The sequence below is a fragment of the Pezoporus occidentalis genome, unplaced genomic scaffold, assembly GCF_034315485.1.
Source record: "Pezoporus occidentalis ecotype Australia unplaced genomic scaffold, CSIRO_AGI_Poc_V1 ctg28, whole genome shotgun sequence".
Classification (NCBI taxonomy): domain Eukaryota; kingdom Metazoa; phylum Chordata; class Aves; order Psittaciformes; family Psittacidae; genus Pezoporus; species Pezoporus occidentalis.
In genome coordinates, this window is record NW_026914718.1 from 770,044 (window position 1) to 793,404 (window position 23,361).

The 23,361-nt window shown below is 37.0% G+C and overlaps 1 long non-coding RNA gene across 1 annotated transcript; it reads right to left on the bottom strand.

Annotated features, from left to right (window-relative positions):
- Window positions 1–5,749: 5,749 nt before the first annotated feature.
- Window positions 5,750–22,176, bottom strand: LOC134167180 (uncharacterized). The gene is made up of 2 exons (XR_009966125.1): window positions 22,043–22,176; window positions 5,750–5,882 (listed from the first exon to the last, which is right to left on the bottom strand). It is a non-coding gene; the product is annotated as an uncharacterized LOC134167180 (long non-coding RNA).
- Window positions 22,177–23,361: the final 1,185 nt, after the last annotated feature.

Consider the following 23,361-nt stretch of genomic DNA (forward strand, 5'->3'; position numbering starts at 1 on the left):
AAGACTACAAAGTGGTAATTATAGGCTATGTGAAACTCCCACAGTAATGAGAGTGATAAAACCTTACAGGGGATCACGAAGCTCATTCCTTGTACAAGATACACCATAGCTAAGCGTTTCACAGAGAGACTTGTTACATGAAGCTGCAACCTTGCAATAATCAAGGCACTGTGAAAATGAGCTATGATAAATACAGGCAGTGCTTTGGAGCATATCTGTGTTTGCCAGTCACTGCTTATGAAGCATATCTAATATGGTTTGAATGCTCTAAGATTTCAATGAATGAGTTCTGAAAAACACCAGAAAAAAAAAAAATAAAGCCCAAAGGTAGAAAGAAACCTGCTGGTTACTGTTTGCCAAGGGGGACAAAAGAATTGGTAGTTCCTTGCAGTACGATTTTGAAGGACAATCTTATCACAAAATACAGAGGGGAATGCTCCTGGGACTTGTGGAAAATGGTATCTGCAGAGTTACAAGTTAGGCTACTTCAGCAGTGCAGAATTATGCTTCTGGTCAAATTCTTCCATTGCAGGCACACTATTAAAACACATTTTGAGACAGTATTGTACGCTTTGATGATGATCTTTCCAATGAAGACACACGCAGTCAGAGATCCAGATAGAGCATACGTTTGTAAAGCGCGAGGAGAGGAAGACTGGATGACAGGGCTGGCTACCCTGAAGAAAATAAAGTGAAAGCAGCATTAACCAGCTTGAAAGTTGCCATATTTCAGAAGAAAGCTGTGACATGTATGATGAAATGATGATATCTGGGAACTCACGGCAGGAAGTTCTTTACAATTTCTGCAGTTTTCATGAAGGTGTTAATAAAACTCCAAGCTTACCAGATAATTCAGCACACCGATCAACTTCTATCAAGATGATGAAAAGGTTAGCAACAAAAGGTAACTGAAGGAAACAATATGTCTTGCAATATTGCTGATCTACAATTACATAAAATAGTTTAAGGACTTTTCCACTGCTACAGGAGTATTTGAGGTATTAATCTTTTTATTTTTTCACTAACTAACTGTAGGCTCTATTGCCAAGTTTAAGAATCCCTAAAGCATCACTGAGAGGTCATGTATCAAATACCGGAATGTGTCATTTGTTAGGATATTCAAGTAAAATTCAGTTACTTGATTCCTGAGAAATTTCACATGTATTTCTGGCTCCAGTGTTCTCTAATAAATGATTGCTCTTCAAGGAGTAAATGAGAGGTTTTCAAGTGCAGAGTGATACTGTCTCCGGTAACTGGACTTTCATCATTTCAATATGTGGTTTAACAAGCATTTAACTGTCATGATTCTGTTGATAAAACAGCACAAAAAGTAATAATACCAACAACAATAAACATCTCAAATGAAATAGAGCTGTTTTCATCCAGAAGGATTTCAAAGCACTTTAAAAACCTCTCTCTCTCCAGACCACTCAGACCACTCTGGTATCTATTGCATGCTGTATGAAAAGCATTTTGCTTACACTGTAAATGTTATACCTCAAATGAAATATTCTTAGCAGCACAACAACCCGAATAGGAAGAGAGTTGATACAGACTACTTTTTAAACTTTGAGTATCTATTCTGTTGTCTTCATCACACTAAAATTAAGACTGATAAAATACACAAGACATGATCTTATGCTGTCAGTGTCAGGTATTAATCACGGGACAGCAAACTGGTTTTCTTAGCACTTTCAAGCATTCACTGGGCAGATGGCCCAGAAAAAAACACACGGTCTTGCTGCAATAGGCCCGTGAAAATCTTCTGTCAATGGATGTGACATCATTTTATTTGCTTAAAATAACTGAGATTACATACTCCTCAACTAGCACAATGGCAAAGCTGAAAGGAATGAAGGTTTAGTTCTGTGGCCATATTCTGAGTATCAGCCATTTTCTCATTGTAACTGAAAACAAAAATAGAATTGTTTCATTTTCACAGAGTAGTATCCAGGGTGACAAAAGCCTTCCAGGTAAGTCCTCACTCCGTTACGGTAAGTTTAAAACATGCATTTTTTGTTAAAATTATCTCCACCCCTTGAGTGTACAATTTGATCTTTGTGACCAGTGTTTTATTGATTCAGGCTCCCTGCAAGGGCCATGTTTTGAAATTATTCAAACAGTGTCTTTGTGTAGCCTATCTGAAATGAAAAAGAGAGGGACTAAGAAGAAATGGGAATACTTAAACAGAGTCTGAAGTACTTAGATCACAGTTATGAACAGCAATTTAAGTTTTAGATGTCTTAATAAATGTATTTCATTCAAGAACACATCACAGCGTTAGAGCTATTCTACCTGATGCATTACAACGATCCACATACAAGGAAAGATTCAAAAAGTATTTTTAATTAAAATTAAAAAAAAATAAATCAGGAAAGAAGAAAGGTAAGTTTCTGGAAGAAAACAAATCTTACTCCTTCATATTCTTCAAAACATTTGTGACCTGTTGGTCACAACCCACTAAAAGGTTTTTACTTCAAGCCTGTCAGCTGGCAGAATCTCTGTTGAAGAATGCCAGTTCTGATGGTGTAATTTCTCCTTTCTGCCCATTCCTGTCAGATGAATAGTAGTCACAAGAAGATGTACTCAAGTGTGTACTCAAGAAAACAGCAAACGGAGCATAAAGTCCACAGAGAGACATTTTTAGGTCACACCTTGTTGATCGAGTACATAATGATTCATGATTGTGCATGATGTGACTGTTTTTATAGTGTTGGGTCTACTGTTGCCTTGTGAAATGCCAATTTTTCCCTTTTGCCAGATGTAGAAGACAAGTTAACAAGTTTGGGCAGTTACCTGAAGTGGCTGTATCTGGCTGTCAAACTAACACAAAAGCATTTTGGTTTGCCTTTAAAACACTTCTAAAATCATACACTGTATTGTTTGAAAGGCACACCTTAGAATCCAGAATCTAGCTGATCATAATAGCTGTTTCTGGGCCTGATAGTATCTTTGTTCCCCTTTTTGAAAGAGGTTCAGATTACAATTATGGCAAAACCATAAAAAACGTAAGAGTTATATATATTACATAAATCACGCCTAGGTGAGAGTAGAAACATAGTTTCTCTTGTGTAATGAATGAAGGTTCTGCTTACAAAACTGAAAAATTTCCTGTAAGACAGCTAATAATTCTGTATGTGCTAAATGTAAGTAATTTAAAAAGGAAATATATCCTAAACTCTGCTTTGTTGAATGTAAATCCTTGCAACAGGCAGGAAAAACAAACAATGCAACAATTCTATGATTCTATGATTCAAGTATTTTAGGAGGAGAAAAACTGACAGCACCTACAGAAAAACAAGAAACCACTGGAGACAGAAAGAAGTAACTATTTTGTATCTACGTACATTATGAAGAAGCATGGATGATTCCACCACTGTATCTAATGTCAATAAGGGATACACTAGAGATCACTTTCAAACAAAAGTGTAGCAGAGAAGTTTATAGAATGAAATAACAAATGAGCAGGAGACCCAAGACTTCAAAGAGAAATGAAGCAAAAAGAGCTGAAACAAAAATATCCTCAGTGCCAAAGGACTAGAATGCAGCAAAACGCAACGACAGTTTTTAGAGGGTGGTGAAGGAAAGTGTTGGAAACTGCAAATCCGTAAGTCTGACATCCAGGCAATGTTAGAAACTCTTCTAAAGGATGCTAAAGTTTATCTTAGTATGTCATCTATTGATAATTATTAAAAAAAAGGGGGGGGATTGCCTCAAGTTTTTCAAAAATAGCTGAGTGGGGCTATCCTAGAGGTCTATAAACCCAAGAGAAACATAGAGAAGGTAAGAGGGACAGCTGTTCATTGTCTTTTGTTGTACAAGAACTAGAGACTCTCCAATCAAAGTAGCGGTTGCCATCCTCTAAACAACCAAAATGCATATTTAAGTTGTAGAATTCTTTACCAGAATGTTTAGAATGTCATAAGGTGCCACAGCTTCACTTTTTACCTCTCTGCCATTTTTCATGAACTGCATCCACAAACACATCTACAAACACATCTGTTCTAAATCAGCATTCACTCTGAAATTAACAAAGCCAAAGTCTGGGAATAGAAATCTATGAAGTCAGCAGTTGGATTTGGATTCATTTAGTCAATTACTGTAGCTCACTAGAACCTATACACTTGATAAAATGGCCTTCTATTGGGTTGTACTTTTTATAGCATTTTTAACAAGAATTTTCTGAGTTGAACAGACTTCAAATAGAAGCATTGGTCTGTGCATTGCTGAAGGTCATGGAATATCATGTAGAAATTGATTTGTAGGTGAGATCCCCTTGGTTTCATATGGGGCTCAGTAGAGGAGGAATTGTATGTGTGTATGCATGTGTAAGTCTAAGGGTGACAAGACGAGCCCAAGGCTTCAATATTCATCATAATTTTCTACAGGTGGCAGCATGCTGATGACATGTTCAGTGATCTGTTGTGTGGAACACTACTGTTCAAGGTAAGCCTCAGAATCAGTAGCTCATAATGTCTAGGTTCGGTGTTTTTAGCGTAAATTACAATACTGCTATTTACTAGCAGAAGTTTCCAAAAGCAAGACAGAACTGCTTTTTATCTTTTTTCTTCCCCTTTCTTTTTAATAATACTTATAGCTCTAATTTCAAGACAGATGGGCAAATTATTGCACACTTGTAACTAGAACAGTTACTTAAAAAACAGTAAACAAAAGTATTGGCCCTGACAGTAATTTCTTTCCATGTATCACTTGCTGTACTTCTAACAATGTGATTGTTGAGCCCTAGTCACTGCTCAAAGTTATTAATGTTCTCATAGAAATTCATGCCTTTATATGCATAAACCACAGCGCTCATTTTAACTGGCTTTACTAAAAGTCTGTTTTGGCACAATTTATTTTACTATATAATAAGGAGACCTTATTTAGGCATCTCAAGCAAAACAACTGACAATGGATGTATCAAAATTAGTAGTTTTGTATTTTCAAAAGTGATTGTCTCAACCTACCACTTTCTGTCTCTCTATATACGTGCAAGTTATTGTGAAATATTGGCAAACATTATTTTTCCATAATTCCCAGAGTCATCATTTATCTGAAATAGTCTGGTGCTAACAGAAATACAGAACATATTTTAAAGTGATTACTATTGGAACTAGTAAGAAGTGCTTTGTGATTTCTTCTTTAAAAACGGGCACCCTGTTGCATACAGAACTGAGAGAACCACAGTCCTTGTGACTTTAGGTAGGTACAGTGAAAGATCTCACTGATGATAACGACAGTCTTCCTTGTCACACAAAAATGAGCAAAGCGGTCACGTACAACCTATTAGTATGGTTTTGTTCCTTAGATGAGAAATGGACCCCACACATATCTCACTGAGTCTCCACTAGCATTAGCTCATGTGAAACAAACATTGAATCTGACAATTCCACAACTTCTTTATATCACTTTACTCACTAAACAGATACATGTACACAGTTTATATATTAAAGAGAGAGTGAAATTGTCAAAAGATAAGCAAGATAGTTTTTGAGGTCAAGTTTTCAGCTGCTGTGGAGAGTTGATGCACACCTAGACTCAGCCACTGGACATTCATGACTATTTGTCTATAATAATTAGCAAACTAAGACAATTGCAGTAACAAAACAGGGAAATAAGCTTCTTCCCCCAAATCCACAAGATGTTATTGGTGAAGCTGAACCTGCAGACTTGTAACACACCCTTGAAATACCAACCAGAAAAGAACACATGTATATACAGTTTTCCCAGATTTACCTTTACTCTTCTACTCTTCTGAAAGGGTGTCACAGTGAAAATATCATCGTGATTGTCCTTCAGCAAATGCTCCAGGAAATCTCTCTTCTGCTGCTTTCCCCTGAAGGTTCCCATTTTGGCAGTTATTGGAACTGGCTCTTTCTTATCTATGCAAAGAAAAACACTGATTGTTTTAAGACATCAGTTATGCAGCATCCCTTTTAAAGTTCACTAACTACAATCAATGGCAGTGATAGAGAGTGCTATCTGTCCTTTGTGGCAATGTCTCAGCTTCTTTGTGATCCTTCGCTTTCTTAACCAGTTTATGTTTTCAAAAAGAATTTCTCTACAACATTTTAAGTAGAAGCTTACTCCAGAGCCTTACACAGCAGTTGCAAGTGTCATGCATCAGCTATTTTATTACCATTTTAACAGAACTATCCACGCACCTGCATGTGGGAGACAAAAGACTAAGACTTATCACCTGTGTCAAGAGGAATAAAGTGCTCAGACAAAGCCTCTGCTGCACAGAGACCAATTTACAGTACTCCACATGATATTCATGGAATGTTTGTCTCAGACTTCAGTATATACACTTGTACCCTGTCAGTGAGAGGAGCTGCTATCAAACAGCTCTCCTTACCTAGGTGCTTACCATGGGGATCTCAATGCATGTAAGTATCTCAAAGGTGGGTGCTAGGAGTATGAAGCCAGACTCTTCAGTGGTGCCCAACGACAGCGCAAGGAGCAATGGCCATAAACTAAAACACAAGTTTCACCTCAATATGAGGAAGAACTTCTTTACATTGAGGGTGTCAGAGCACTCAACAGGCTGCCCAGGGGGTTGTGGAGTCTCCCTCTCTGGAGACATTCCAAACCTGTCTGGACATGTTCCTGTGTAACCGGCTCTGGGTGGCTCTGTCTTGGCAGGGTGTTAGACTAGATGATCTCCGGAGGTCCCTTCCAACGCAAATGATTCTGGGATTCTGTGACATGCCTAGGTGCTGAGTTGGCAGATTTTATTCTGCAGATACATTATGTAACCTGCTCCTGGAAACACTGCTCAGTGATGCATCTAATGCAACATTTGCTTTGGAACACTTGCACAAGAATAATACATAAATGTGAGCAAGTATACATTGTACAAGCTAGTAGTTTATGGCCATTAAACATCTGAGCCACTTCAGCAAAAAGGTTGGAACCGAGATTCTCTCCCCTGAAGTCAGTACATTGCCACAGAACTCATGAAAGCTTATGGCTAGCTTTGCTGTGAAGGGTTACAGAAGTGAAAAGAGACGGGTTTTACAAACCAGGATTTGTCTTCTGCTGTATTTTAAACACAAACTTGCTCTCCTGAGTTCTCAGATTTAAATCAAATGTCTGCAAGAACAGTATGAGATAAACTCATTCATTTTTAAGAACTGAAATTTAATCTAACTTGGTCTTCCAAAACACATTGCTGAAAGATACAATTATTTTATCTCCAGAATCACAATATCAGAACACATTCTGTATGTTTTTCTTACATGCCTTGAAATTTATTCAACAACAGACATTTCATTGAAATTTTAAACCAAATTATTTTGAAAGCTTACATGGAAAAACCCTGGGGTTTAGGTTTGCTCCCACTGAAATCACTGAAGAATTCAGTTTCATGGAAACTGTTCTGCAAACTGTTTTCTTAGAAATCTATGAACTGCTACTCAGATTAACACCAGAATCTGTCTAGAACAAGTATCTCTCAGTAAACAGATCCAGGAGACGCAAAAATCATTCATCAGGAAGACGTAAGATACTTTTGCCCTCAGTAGGGTATCATTTTGTTTCCAATAGCTAAAGCTTAATTAAACCTCACAGTTTAATATCTTCTGCAAAGTCTTTGTTTTTAAGACAATTTTGTACATTCTGACTTCCATATAAACACCCAATTCCATTTTTACTCTTAAATTTTTTGCATCAGATATGTTCTGCAGAACTAAGTTCTTTTTGAGACATCCACTGAAATGAAAGCTATTTCAGGTATTTTCTCTATTTGTTTTGTTTAATAGCCGTAAAATATCCCCACTTCCCACAAAATGGGAAATTCTCAAGAAAATCTAATACATTGTTTCACATGAGAATGGGAATATGATGTGCTTCACTATGAGAACTGCTTGTCCTAGGAAGCTGGTGGTACATTGTTCCTGAGTTCACACTGTGCAAATGACAGCTGGTGAAAGCCAAAAAACTCGGGGAAATTTCTATGGTTTAAGACAAAAAATTCAGAGCCAGCATTGACTTTTACAACTTGGTTATAAATATGAGGGACACAAACCAGCTACTGAGACTATGGTGTTACAAAAGGGCTATTTGTGCCTTCCTACAAGCTCCGTGTCCTACTATGCTTTTTAATTTGCTAACATGAAGACATACAAGAACTGAAAGATCATCATGATGACTCTGATTTCTAAACTACCCTTCTCTTCATCATAGTTATAATATTGTCTTGGTGGCATCAGCAAATTATTTGGGGAAAAGATTCTAACAGCAGTCTACCCTGGGTCTGTACCTTACAGTATCATTTGTCATTTCCTGCAGTCACGGTATCTTGCAGAATAAAATACCTCGTAGCGTATTTTCTGTCTTAATTTCTGTGAATGCACAAAAAGAACCAATATAAAGTCTAAGAATGACAAATGTTCTAGCTCGTTTACTTGGTATCTTCCATCTGTCAAAACTGTATTTAGTAAATAAATCCTCTCATCTGTGCACACTTACTGTGGACCTTTTTCCTTCTTGATGGATATACTGTTCATACAGATAAGTTTTCTGTTAGCTTGAGGCTAATTTAAATATCAGTAAGTTTGGAGGGAGTCTGTAAATAACAATTGATGCTAGATGTTGATAATGTGGAACAGCTATTATTGCATCTGAAATTATTTCTATCTTTTGCAAGCATACCTAGTTTTCATTATGGCTTCCATGTTTTGCCTGCCAACACTAGTTATGTATTTCCAAGCAGTTAGCAGAAACCCTGTCACTAGCTCAATATAATGTGCAGATGCTTTCTGTTCAAAAATGTGTTTACAGTCCAGTATGAAATTCATCATCTCACATGGGGCCCACAAAGAAGGCTCTCTCTTGTCCTTCTAAACCACAGACTGAAGTCCTACATAGTGCTTCAAATGGTGTATATGTCCTTGTGGGGAGTCTGTGTGCTGGAATAAATTTCACCAGAATGAATAGCAAAGGACGGTATGGCCACACCAACAGCAATAACTCCTGCCTGTGGTATAAATGAGTACATGGAGCAGCCCATAAACAAAACTTATTAACTCCTTCTCCTTTGAATACAGTTGTGCTCTGAAAACTGATTCTTCAAATATGTCAGTTTTCATCTTGTCACTAACATTTTACATGTTCAGTTTGCTAAGATGTGTGTAACAAAACACTTCCATCTTCCCTGTGAGACTTGAACGACACACTGGGAGGGGTTGTTCTTTGCCTTTTGTAGATTCATGCAGCCATACACCACAGAAAACAGAAGCTGTGTTAGAAAGCTGTGCTAGAAAAGTTGCCCCATTAGTCTGCCACCCAGTTTGTCTAGGTAACTACCTGTTTCGCGTATAACTGGTCTTAATCAGATAGTCTTTACATATAAAAAAGATCATCTTGTCTAGATGATCATGATCTAGATCATCTTGTTTCTTTGAATTAGGGACTGAAATTTAGATCTGTCAGGAAGTCCTGTGACAGCTCCAAGGTTGGGAGACATGTCAAAGGAAGGTTGTGTTGGAGGCTCCGCTTTTGCCTGAGTGATCGCTTTTTTCTTTTTTGTTATTACTGCCCTAGGGCTTTCAGTGAGACTACATTTTCACACTCTCTTTAAGCCAGAAAAGCTTAGCAAACTAGCTTTACCACCATGCTTCCTTCATTGCAGGGATGCAAAAAACTAACTGGTTTTGAGACTCTATTTTCTGAGAGAATTAATTTTTTTTGAATGATTTTTTTGATGATATATAGTTAATGGCATGGAATCAAACTTTCAGGCTCTTAGGACTTGCATTTTATAATAAAAGCATAGTTTTACCAATCTCATCCTGTTGAAGAATGTGCAAAAAGTAAAATAACATGACTTTTGCTAAGACTTTTTAATGATTTAGAGCACTGCCAGTTTTAAAGAGAAGTCTGTTGTTTGTTTGCTATAGCTATTCAATCTGCCTAAATGAGGTTTAGGTCAAATATTGTATGGGGTTTTTAATCAGGCTATGGCTGCAATTGGTAGTTCTGATTATTTAGTCTTTGAATTGTACACCAATAAACTTTATTTGCTCTCACTGATAAGTTGGGGTGTGCAGTTCTTATGTCCTTAACATAAGAAGGACATGGAGCTGCTGGAGCAAGTTCAGAGGAGGCCACAAGGATGATCAGGGGCTGGAGCACCTCCCATATGAAGACAGGCTGAGAACACTGGGGCTGTTCAGCCTGGAGAAGAGAAGCTATGTGGAGACCTCAGAGCAACTTCCAGTGTCTGAAGGGGGCTACAAGGGAGAGGGACTCTTCATCAAGGACTGTAGTGATAGGACGAGGAGTGATGGGCTCAAACTTAAACAGGGGAAGTTCAGGTTAGATATAAGGCAGAAGTTCTTCCCTGCGAGGGTGCTGAGGACCTGGCACAGGCTGCCCAAACAAGTGGTGAATGCTCCATCCCTGGCTGTGTTCAAGGCCAGGCTGGACAGAGCCTTGGGCGACATAGTCCAGTGTGAGGCATCCCTGCCCATGGCAGACTGCATGATCTTAAGGTTGTTTCCAACCTAAACCATTCTGTGATACTATGACAAAAGAAAACAAACAAAATAAACTAAAGAAGGGCCATGCAATACAATTTATATTTCTTGGAAGGTGGAAGAGTTAGTTATATACATATGGTTCTATAATACACCATTGACTATGATGTTTTTGTACTGACAGAAAATACCATTCATTCTCACCTAAATTTGCACCAAACATGTAATATTATTAGTAAATCAGCTGCAAAGTTTTTACTGTGTCTGACTTCAAGTCAAAACAAGGCTGATAGTTTTATAACAGAGTTGCAAAATCCTACTTGTATCCATTTAGAAAGATGTATGTTATGATGGTTTTCTACCTATTGCAGAAAGTCAGTGATAAATTGTAATTAAAATGACAGTAAATGTTACTTGCATATGTCCTAAACTAAGGTGTTCATGAGAAACTTTCTAAGTCACTGCCAAATTTTCTGCTCTTTAGAGATTATAGAGCTTGCCAAAAGCAGAGAGCTGAAATCACTGTTACATGATTTTTAGTTTCCCTGGGTAACTAGTATGATAGAAACAGACCTAAAATAATAATTCAGTTAATCTTTTCCTAATATTACTGTAGTTTCTTGTTCTATTTTTATGCAGATTTTCTGCATTCTACCTCCTCTGGAAACATTGCAAATCCTATTAGTAATTTACTTGCAACAGTATAGAAAGTGAAGGCATCCTCCCTCATGACACACTGACATACACGCAGCCAATATGAACAGCATATGACAGCATGGTGAATTGTGTGATAGAGACAATTTTCTCCTCCTTAAACTATAAGTATTTGCCCATTTATTTCTTTGAACTTGAATTACATTAAGCTGTGCTACAGGAGTGTAAATATGCAAGACGTGATCAGAAGTACCAGCATGGTAGGTTTTATACTGATTCAGTTGCTTGATTTTCAAAATTGTCAGTATTTTATTAGTTACGTTATTACTTATTTTATCAGATTTTCATTTTAACGTGCTCATATAGTAGACACATACTTGGGTCTATTTCTTTCAGCTCAGTAGTGACTTAAAAGTTCTGTAAATATTAACAGGTATAGTCTAATCAGACTGATGCCAATAGGACTTGGCCCTTCATTGTGTCCACTGTATCTGTGTCTGGTCCATTTTATTTTCAGTTAAAATCCGTATCAGCCTTCTCCAGTAGTTCTCATCCTTGGATATAATGTTGGTATGGTCTCTTCCTACAAGTGTTCTTTCCTATAAAAATGCTTTTTTCGTCTTGGTTTTATAATCCTGATTTGACAAGGAACACCAGATATAATTTTTTATACAGTCATTAAATTCTGGTGTAGTAATAAATAATAGAAAAAAAATCCTCTTAAGTAATTAATTTAAAACTATCCTAAGTCAGGGCCATAAAATATAATTTGTTTGGGTTTCTTTTCTGACCAAGAGGCTGTTGGGGTAGTTTTCTGGCAGACACTATGTATGTCTATGTGTGCATCCAAGTGTCAAAATGGAAACCATCGGACTGGGGTGCTAATAATTGACTGGCTCTGTAGCAGCTCTGCTGGAAAGGACCTAACACATCTTTGCATACAAGTTGAATGAGATTCAAATAGACTTGCATTAACAGCCAGAAATGTAAGAGCTAGTGAACAGGCAAGATTAATATCTAGTGGTAAAGAAAAGGGCCATGGTAAATGAAAAAATTCAGCAAACCCTGAAGAACATTGGGTTCTGATATTGTGATATGTGAGCATGATGGACAAAATGGCATGCAAAATTCTTGGTGTTGTGCCAGTGTACCAGCAGGTTACAGACAGAGGACTTTGCGAATAAAGGCAGAAGAGGGAAGTAATATGAGTGGGTTGTGTTTTGGTCACGTACTTTGTGTATTAGTCAGCATAGGGACAGACTGCACAGACAGTCCTTGTGTCTTTTTTTTACTGGGTTTTATCTGCTTATTTGATAACAAAAATAGTATTTCACAATATATAAATACATTTTTTCTCACAAAATATCCTGCAGGCTCTATGAAGTGGCTAAGGACAGAGATGATATAATGGATGAAGAACATGCAAAGTTGAGCAATAACTTTCCAAATTTGAGGTTTTTGTGTCATATAGTACTAAGTTACATTTCTTGCTGAAAATATAGATGACATTATTTTGTGATTATTGTGCAATTTTAGCTATTTGTCTCTAACCACAATGCTTTTTGCTATGGAAATGGCTGAACAGTCAAAATACAATGTTTGTGCAGGTTTCTGGTTTTGCTCTTACACATGGCAGGGGGGTTGGAACTAAATGATCCTGAGGTCCCTTCCAACCCAAACCATTCTATGATTCTATCCAGTGAATCAGAAGTGTAAGCAGATCATTGCTGGAACTGGACAGAGGACAGTACCTTTTGTGCACCATCAAATGGGCTATGTGCAGGATGAGAGCTATAAGACTGAATTTCTGCCTGCTGGCATACAGAGGTGGGATGTGCAGTTGAATAACAGTCAGAAAATTTAAGATACTAGAAAAACATTTTTTTTTTAGAACAAGTTGTTTATAACTCAATTGCATTTTGCTGGTTTTGAGGCAAACAGTCTTAAAGTCTAACATCAGCTGCAGTTAGCTGAATTAATGGCATCTCATAAATGAAAGTGCATTTTAAAGGTACAGAAAAATAGCATTAGAGTTTAGAAGATTAATAACATCAGCACCATTCCAATCACACTCTTCAAGATAATGGAAAGGCAGGTTCACAGTTACTTTGTGAGAGCAATTAAGGCAGTTTACAGGTAAACACTAATATGGGATTAATTAAACCTATTCCTAAGAGACAACTTGGAAAACAAAAGCATTTTGTCTCTTAAGATTTTTTTTCCTAAACACATTATGGTTTGTTTGGTTGTTTTTTTAATAGTTTGTTTAGGTCATTATTAAAGGCTTTTTCTTTGCCAGTGTGCGTAGCAAGGTCCATTTAAGAAGGACAAGGATGAATTAACTGGAAGATATTTTGGAGGAAATATGTACAAAATAGAAAGCAGTGACCTTACAGGGCAAGTAAATATAACTGCAACTCTACTGGGATTGTACTTTACTCACATTAGAAAGTAATACTAACATTCCCCTTCCCCCCCCCCCCACCCAAAAAAAAAAAAAAAGTAGGAATTGCATGATAGGTATTCTCTGCTTGAATGGCTCTGGAGAATTGTTTTAATGTTTCTTATTTATTTATGCTGCTGTCATTCAATAGCTTTTCTGTATGTGGAAGAGAAGAGCGGAAGGCGTTCCTTTCAGGTAAGAAGTAACTAACGTTCCAAAGTTGCAGTGTCTTTCAGGCTTATGTAGTCCATAACCCTCATGTTTTGCTAAGTTTTAACTACATCATGGAGATGCTACAGTTCTACACTATTTTCTTAAAGATTTTTTGGATCCATTTGTAGGATCTGAGTCATGGGTACAGACAAGATTACAAAGAGGATTGTAGGCAAAGACTTGGGAGACAAATTTCATCTTTATTCTGATCAATGAGGATTGTTGTGACCTGTGTGTCTGATCATCCAATACCTATCAGGTAGAAAAAAGCCTTATTCTGAGCAAAAGAACTGAAAATACCACATCTGAAAGCACACTGATAAGATTCTGTGGACACAGGAGGTTTTCCCCAAGTTTTACTACCTCCTCTCTTTCATTCCCTCCTTCACTTTCTGCTTCCCCCCCTTCTCTTTTAGACAGTCTTTGCAGTAGCTTTAGACAGAATTCTAACCCACAGCCTTTGGATCACAGAATCACAGGATGGGTTGGGTTGGAAAGGACCTTAAGATCATCCAGTTCCACCCCCCCTGCCATTGGCAGGGACACCTCACACTAAACCATGTCGCCCAAGCCTCTGTCCAACCTGGCCTTGAACACTGCCAGGTATGAAGCAGCCACAGGTTCTCTGGGCACCCTGTGCCAGTGCTTCAGCACCCTCACAGGGAAGAACTTCCTTATATCTGAACTGAGCTTCCCCTTTTTGAGTTTAAGCCCATCACCCCTTGTCCTAGTGCTACTGTCCCTATTCCAATGTAGAACCCCCTTCAAATAACTATCCCAACCAAATGTTTACAACTGCATTTATTTATGACACTGACCTGGAAGTAAGTGTGCATAACTTTGATACCAGCAAATTAAAGATCATTTGTGAGGAAAAGGACATGAATGGAAGGAAAGCAGAATGCACTGGATTATTATAATAGTGATTCATTTTCTAAGATGCAAAATTGAGTATGTCTTCAGTCATAATGAATAGAGTAAAATAAAAGTTTCATACAGATGTATTCTTATAGCTGAATTTGCTAAGGTGACTAACACTTACTAATCAAAAAGAAATTAGACTGCCAGACACAGTAGTTCAGGTTTGTGATTAGCACCATATATGGATGAAGGTAAAGAGGTAAAGTCAAGCTCAAGATGATGATACAGAGACCAAAGGCACAAAGGGTAAGAAAGACCCGCCTGTTGAGTCATGAGGTTCAGATTGGACCCTCTTGCTTTCTAAACACCTGACAGAGCATAGGTGGGGCTGGACATAGTCTTAGACTTTGCCAAAGGTTTGTGTCTAATGGAAGGTATAAAGGAAAACTGAGGTGGAATCAAGCTAAAACTATTTGTATAGAGATTGAAAGTGAAAAGGGTAAGGGAGACCCTCCTCTTGAGTCACAAGGTTCAGATTGAACCCTCTTGCTTTCTAAACTCCTGATGGAGCCTAGGTGTGTCAGAAACCAATCCTCGTCTCAGACATGGACAACAGTGTATGTCTAATGGAAGGAATACGGGGAATAAGAAAATTCTCCCATTAAGTCACAAGGCTCAGAATAGATCCCCTTTCTTTCTAAACTTCTGGCAAAGCTTAGGTGCAGCTGAATCTAGTTCTAGTCTCAGACTTGGTCAACGGTATTCATCTAAAGGGTTCCAAGTGTTATTTAGCAGCAGTTTGCAGTTTTAAGGTGGATCTTACAAAGTGAGTCCTTAGAATTCACTGGAGTTGCTGTAACAATCTATGCCGATGTGAACATACATGCCTTTTAAAGATTCCCTTCCAGTCAGTGAAATATTCACATGTAATGTCTCAGAGGGCAATGGTGCAATCTCAAGAAGTGGGGGACCTCAGTCCACGTTCTGTCTTTTGCCAGATGGGGAGGTCATGATGATTCCTTGTCTTGATGTGCCCAAACCTGATGCCAGCTGGAGTTTTAATTATCCTTTCATATCCATGCAATCTATTTTTTTAAAGCCTAAAGAGGAGAAGCAGGTGGACCATAGGATTTGTTGATATCTATTGCTTAGCTCTTTCCAGAACTTTGCAAGTCTCCCCTTTCCCGAGACTCAAGTTAACAGCAGCCTTCCAATACCTGAAGGCGGCCTGCAAGGATGCTGAAGAGGGAATCTTCATCAGGGACTGCAGCTATAGAAGAAATGGTGGTGGGTTCAAGCTGAAATAGGGAAAGTTCAGGTTAGATGTAGGAAAGAAGCCCTTTATTGTGAGGGTGGTGAGGAGCCGGAACAGGCTGCCCAGAGAAGTGGTGAATGCTCCATTCCTGGAGGCCAGGCTGGACAGAGCCTTGGACGACATCTAGTAGTGTGAGGTGTCCCTGATTCCATCATTTAAACACTATATCCCTTCTACAAGAATTGGGTTAATGCATTTTATTATTTGACTATGTTTTTCTGGGTAATCTTTTCCACTTGCAGTCTAACACATTGCACAAATTGTAAAGTGGACAAGTAATTGGTTTAACCGAGTTCATGGCATGTCACATTTTGAAAGATGTTCCCACTTTGAACTTTATTCTTTGTGCTTAAAAGAAAAACCATGTTAGCAGAGTGCACTGTATTTTGTACATAACACTTGCACATTTTCTAGTGCTGCATGCTTCAACCATAAATTTAACAGCAGAAATTTTGTGCATTGTTTCATGTTAAAAGTGTGAATGTTGTTAACAAAGACAGCTTTAATTCTCTGGAAAAACTGCAGCTGCTGGAAAAGCAGGGGAAATTCTGTTTCCAAGGCTGTGTTCCTTGCACAGTACCCTTATTACCCATTTCCAATCACAGGTGAAAAGCAGGTTTGAAGACAATCTCTGTATAAAGCAGGAATCCTAAGATTTGTTACAGAGTTTCAGATGTTGTGTTAAACTATGTTAAAAAAGAAGCTGCTATAACATATTGTGTTAGAAGTAGTGGGAGGTGTGAAGTTTCCGTGCGGTATATAAAATGACTGTTTGCACCAAACATCACTGTTGTACCTTTTGAATTAGAAAGGGGCAGGAGCTGCACTAGATTAGGGTTTTCATTTGTGGGGCTTCTTCCACAGGAAGAACTGCGCATGCCAGCAGGTTTAAGTTCACTCAATCGATAGTTCACTACATTTAAGCCCACTCCATATCAACACTGGAAATTCCTTACTACTCTGCAGTTTTAAAACACTGTATTGAATTACCTTTTAAGATACTTTTCAGGACTATGAACACAAGCCCTATTACTAAGTGATCAAATAGATCTATTAATTCTGGTAAACTTAACTCTTTGCACTAAACTAATGCACTCTTCTACCTGGACACCAGTAGTTCTTATAAATTACTTTGTTCAATTTGCGTGTTTATAAGATAAAAAAAAAGTAATGAATTCAAATGGGAAAAAAAAGTTATCACTTCAAAGTGATTTAAGAATTTGGCACCAAATTCCTCTTCAGGTGTTCTGAAGACCTTACCTACATTAAAACAGCACTGTCTGTGACTTTATGTGGGGTATAAAAAAAATAAAACTGTGAACTGCAAAATATAACTTTTAAAAAAGTTGGCCATCAAAGACAAAAGAAACAAACATCTGCATATTAAATAGTGCATTTGCTTAGCTTTTGCTCAGTTTATGTCATGTACCTTCAACTATAACAAACACAGATCAGAGGCAACCAGCAGTGCCTGTGGGTTTTTCTTAGCATGGCCATTAGATTATGATTTGGCTGTTGCAGGAATGAAATAAAATGCTAAGAAACAGATGGGCTAAAGGAGTGTACAGTTTATTTTAATAATTGGTGCTATGCAGCATAATGTAAGCAAACATACTAAAGAAAGATGCTTATCCAATTTCTTTACTGCATACCACATCTCATTTTTGTTTATGAACTGTGGCTTGGCAGACATGGCAGAAAAGGTTTTGAGTGGAATTATGGTAAGAAACATGTCCTCAGAATGTCGAGGCAAATCAGGTATTTGGGAAATAAAAAGAGAGAATCCATTCTGGACTCTGGACTCACAATGTGGAGAGAGATAGAAAAGAACAAAAAGGAGAGAACCGGGAAGAACATGAGATGTAAGGCATTATCAGAGGACAGACAACAGGGTGAGTTTGTACATGATGGGCAGGTGATACACATCCTGCCTGTGTCCTCTCCAAACCCTGTGTGCACTCACAGCCCACTCACTGGTGTGGTGGTATGACAAGCAGAAAAGGCACTGACTGTGTAAGCACTGCTCAGCAATAGCAAAAACATCTCTGCATTATCAACACTGTCTCCAGCACAAATACAAAACATTGCCCCATACTAGCTACTGTGAAGAAAATTAAATATCCCAGCCAAAACCAGGACATCTGATGAAGCAGATACAGTTGTCATAGCTGGGCAAAAGGCTCGAAGACCCTATGTTATGAATTTCTTGGAAGCAGTAGTAATCTTATTAGAAAGATTAAGGTTAAATGAGTAATGAAAAAATGAAATCAACAAGTGATTTTATATATGTCAATTCCTCCTCCATTCAGCCCAACCTAGTATTCTCCGAGAAACTGGTTTTCTTTATGATCTGAGCAAGAATTTAGTTTAAATTTTCCCATCATATTTGCAGTATTTTCTGTCTTAGTCATTCCAAACTTTTTTGATATGTTGGTCAATATTGCTTTAAGCTAATTTTTTTCTCTTCTAACTATAAAGCATAAGCATTCTGTCTTTTTTCCTTATATGACAGCTGATGTAATCATAGGACTGCAGAAGGCCAGCAGAAAGAACATTAGCATCCTGAACTTTACGGACCAGATGGGTCCTTTTTAAGCATCATGTCAATTTTCTTGCTCTGCAACCTCATCTGACATTTCCTTTATATGGCCTTTCTTGCAAGTAAAGATAGATAAAGGATAAGGACGGATAACGTATAGAACAAGCTTAATTCACTGTTACGCTTTATCACCCTATGGGTTTGCAGTTCTGTTACAGAACCTAATTCTAGACTTTCAATGATTTTTAATTTTAATGTGTTAGTGTCATGCAGATTGTACGAAAGCTTCCATAGACTTCAGTATAAGCCAGAAAAACTTCCCAGCTGACACTACAGCTGAGCTTCATCTGGTTGTCTCTTTGTTGATACTTTGATCAGTCGAGAGTCATTATTGTAATTATAGCTGGGAAATCTATAAACATGAGAAAGTATTTATTACATTTTGGGCTTTATCTTTTCCAGACACTGCTGATAGAATACAAATGTCCCTTGCAAGGCATTGAAAACAATGTGAACACTGCTTTGTAACCTTATGTAGCTACTTAATGAGATGTTTGCAAAGAAATGTAGTGCCAAGTCTCTATTTTTAAAATACTATTGTAGATTTATCATTGTTATCAGATGATACAGAAAAAAAATTAACATTTCAGAGATTAAAAGAAACATTTTTGTCATATTAGCTGATACTGTTCTAGCTAGAATTAACGAAATTTAGAATTAGCTACAAGAAAATTGACCATGGTAAGTATTTCAGAATGCAATGCTACTGGAATACTTCATGTAGCTGTTAATAAGAAAGCCACTTTCAATCTTGCACCAAAGACCTAATCTTTGTGAACTGCAGAATTTGCAGTTAGGAATTTTCCTTTGCATGCATTTCCACCACTCCTACAAATCAGGTTTGTTGAACTGTACATGACTTTTTCTTACTTTTTTTCCTTATTTTTAATTCCTTTTTCTTTCCTTGCTCTTTTTTTCTTCGTCTTTTTTTTTCTTTTTAGATTTATGTGTGTTATTTTCTGACCACTTTTTTCTTTTTCCTGTTTTTCTCTCCTTTTTCATCTATTCCTTTTTTCCTTTTCTTTTTAGCGAGGCCAAACGATTTAAGGGAGTACTATACAGAGCATCTAGTAGAGAATAAACCTGTAGACCATTAGTTTTTAGTGGGTTTGAGGGTTTTCTTTGGTCATAGAGCCATTTAGTTAACTGTAGATAATATAAACTCTATCATTATTTTCATAGCTTAAATGTAAATGCTGCTTGTGTGGCTATAAACACAGACAAAAATCAGTGAATTAACTGTGGTATACTTCTGCTCTGCTGCATATCATACTCATTGATGTGGCAAAAATACCAGAAATGTTTTGAAACAGACTTCTGTTACCTTTTAATGCATAGATAAAGGAGAATTTATGTACATTAATTTCTTTACTGTGAGGGTGGTGAGGTGCTGGCACAGGTTGCCCAAAGAAGTGGTAAATGCTCCATCCCTGGCAGGGTTCAAGGCCAGGTTGGACACAGCCTTGGACGACATGGTCTAGTGTGAAGCAACATCAGTGTGAGGCAACACTGCTCGTGGCCGGGGACTGGAACTAGATGATCTTAATGTCCGTTTCAACTCAAATATCCTTTTCAACTCAAATGTCCTTTTCAACTCAAATCAATTCTATGGTTCTATGATTAGTTCCAAGACCTTTCCTTTAATAATTTCTGAAGATACTTAGAGAATTAGTTTTGATTTCATATATATGGAAAACCCAAGATAAACCCTTTTATTTTAGCTCAAGTTCATTCTACAGAAGTTATTACCTGTTTCACTTCTTTATCTTTGGGCAAACTGGAGAAAAACATAATACTGGGGACAAATAGCTGCCTTCAGTGTATATGCTGATGTTTTACAAACAGAGGACATGGGGACCAGAAGAAAATAAACTATTTTTTCTTTTAGCATTGTAAGAACCACATCTGAAAAGCATCTGATCTTCCTTTTTCTATAAACCACATGCCACTCCTACTAGCAAATAAAGTCTGAGAACATCTGAAAACACATGTCCACGATTGTATTCCTGACAAGAGTAAAAGGGACAAAAAGGAACTGGAATCAAAACAAAATGTTCCTTGGATTGCCTGAAAAATAAAAATCACTTAATTTTTTACTTATTTGCCATCATGATACTTTTTGCAAAGCTCAAGGCAACATTCTTATTTTAGCTACTAAGTTTATTAGTTGGGTAAAATCCTTTGTTGATACCACACAGACTGATTAAAGACTTGCATCTCACTGATACTGTCTGATAGTGTTCTATGACTCATGGTATAAATGGATAGGTGCATGTTTATCAGCCTTTCTACAGCCTTTCTGATTTTCAATTCAGTGGTCCAACATCAGTACTTGTATCTTATATGACCAGGAAGGCTCATGAAGGAGGTCGCTTTCATTTCTGAATGCAAACGTTAATGGTGGTTGTAATTCCACCTTGATTCCCAAACTGAATATTTGGGAAAACATGCCAAAGATAGTTGTACTGAAAGTACTGAAAGTCTGAAAGTACTGAAAAAGTACTGAAAAATGTCACTGAGGCAGCATCAGTTTTTTGTTCTTACTGGTTTTCATATTTTTGGCAATACTTTCACATAGCTTTATGGATATGTTAGATCTGTAGTCCAACTGCTGTTCCTTCCTAATCCTAAACTGTTACTTCTTTAAAATATTCGCTACATGTATATTTTTGAAACTCTGCTAAAAACTTGCGAAAGTAAATGTTACAAACACGTATGATTCTATTTTGGGGAACTAAGTAGGAGGGAAAATGAACCAATGTCTTGCAGAATTGTGTCAATTAGAATGTGATTGAAAAGTTTCACAAACTACAGGCTTCTAAGAATGCTAAAATAGTGATGAAGGCCTGGATAAAATGGAATGTAGCCAAATAAACTCCAGCCATTTCAGAGAAAGGTTTAGAACACACAGGTAAGAAACTGTAAACTTATTCGGTTTTAACATTGATATGATACCCTGTAAAACTCACTGCAAATCAGCATTACACTTTCTTCACCTTACAGATTCATACATGTGTAACACTCATGAAAAGTCAGCTCTATCTATAGAAATCTGCTCAAGATATATATATGTATTTTAAATTTTAGTTAATTCATGCAAAATTGAATTTTAAATGAAAATAATACATTCTCACAAAACATATGAAAACAAAGAGTATGGACACACAAGTTTTGGCAGGGTAAATGAGAATTTAATCACTTATTTTGATAAAAGAATGAAGCAGAAAATGTAAAACAAAACAAGACCAAACCCTATGATACATGGCCTCCTGATATCATTGCTGGAACCAGATTTTATCCACTGCAATACAGCCAATATGAAAACGCAGAGTCTTGAGCTGAATCCTTTATCTCTGACAATGAAATATTTCTACAGTTACCAGTCTTATTTGGGTTAAGTCGAATCCTAAATATTTATTAAATTATTTAAATAAATATCTTAATTTTAGTGATCTTCAGAAGTAAAAATAACTGACCTTCTGTTCCTGGGCAAGCCACACGGCCTGTTATATTGCTACATGAGTGATAACAAGTGTCACAAAGAGAATCAGCAGAATCGTGCTCCAAGAAATGGCAGGAGATATTTGCAGACATCTTAATATGTGTCGCAGGAGCTGAAAGAGAAGTGTGCAAGTATTTTGTATCTGTTTGCATTACTTGAAATTAAACTGAAATTTAGAAAAGGACTACAGCCTTAGCTGGAAGTAAACAATTACTATTTCTCCAAAATTAGGTGAAAGATTTGCACATGCCATGCAATCTGCAAGCTAGCCAGTATTGCCATAAAATATTCAGAGGAAAAACTAAAGACAAGGCCGTTTACTAGGAAAAAATATTTTAAAAGTTTATATGCTGAACAACAGAATATGTAGTTTCAAAGGCAGGAAGAACGGAACTTCCCAAAGACTCTGAAGACTGTGTCTTTTCCCATAACCTCTTATATAGAATTAAGAAAAGTTTTCTCACTCCAATATTATTCTATCATTTAGCTTTCATCCTTCAGTCACTCCATCACAATGGGGACAGGAAATCGAATATACAGTCCCAATAAAAAAGGACTACAAATGTTAGAATGAAAACAGAATTACATGTAAGGAAGAATTGGACATTTCATTCATTTGAATAGATTAGCACACCCATATTTAAGTTTACTGACCTTCAGTTTCCCACACTATTTTCTGCTGAATTTAAGGACTGCATTCTCTACCATCAAATGACTCTTAACAGACTCGTAACTTTAATGAGGTTTTTCATAGTAGTAGAAGTGTTCTTAGTAAAATGAGCAATGAGTAGTTCTTAAAAATGTGATTCACAGAACTGTGTGGAGAATCAGGCTAACACATTTACTGTTTTTTATTTACCAGTTTACTGGTTTTAGCAATTGAACTCTTTGAAAAAATGAAAAGCTCCTCAAACAAAAAAATAAACCCCAGCATGTTTACCTATTTATTTATTACTTTATTTGTTCCTGGCTCCTTGTAATCCACGTGAGGGTTTTAAAACTGGTTTGTATTTTCTGTTTGGATGGTAGAGGTTTGTATTATTTGAAGAATCAGAGGCAACTAAAAATATGTTGAAATACTTGTAATCTAAGCAATTTTTATAGACCTCCTTTTTACATTCACTTTTTGGTTATTTAATGTAAAATTTTTATATTCTCATTTGAGAGATAACTGTTGCAAAGTATATATTAACAGAATACCATCAGTCAGTTTGTTAACATGCTACTGAACCCTCAGCATGGCTAAACAAGTTTGTCTTGCAATTCAAAAACATATGAGTCACATGAATAACT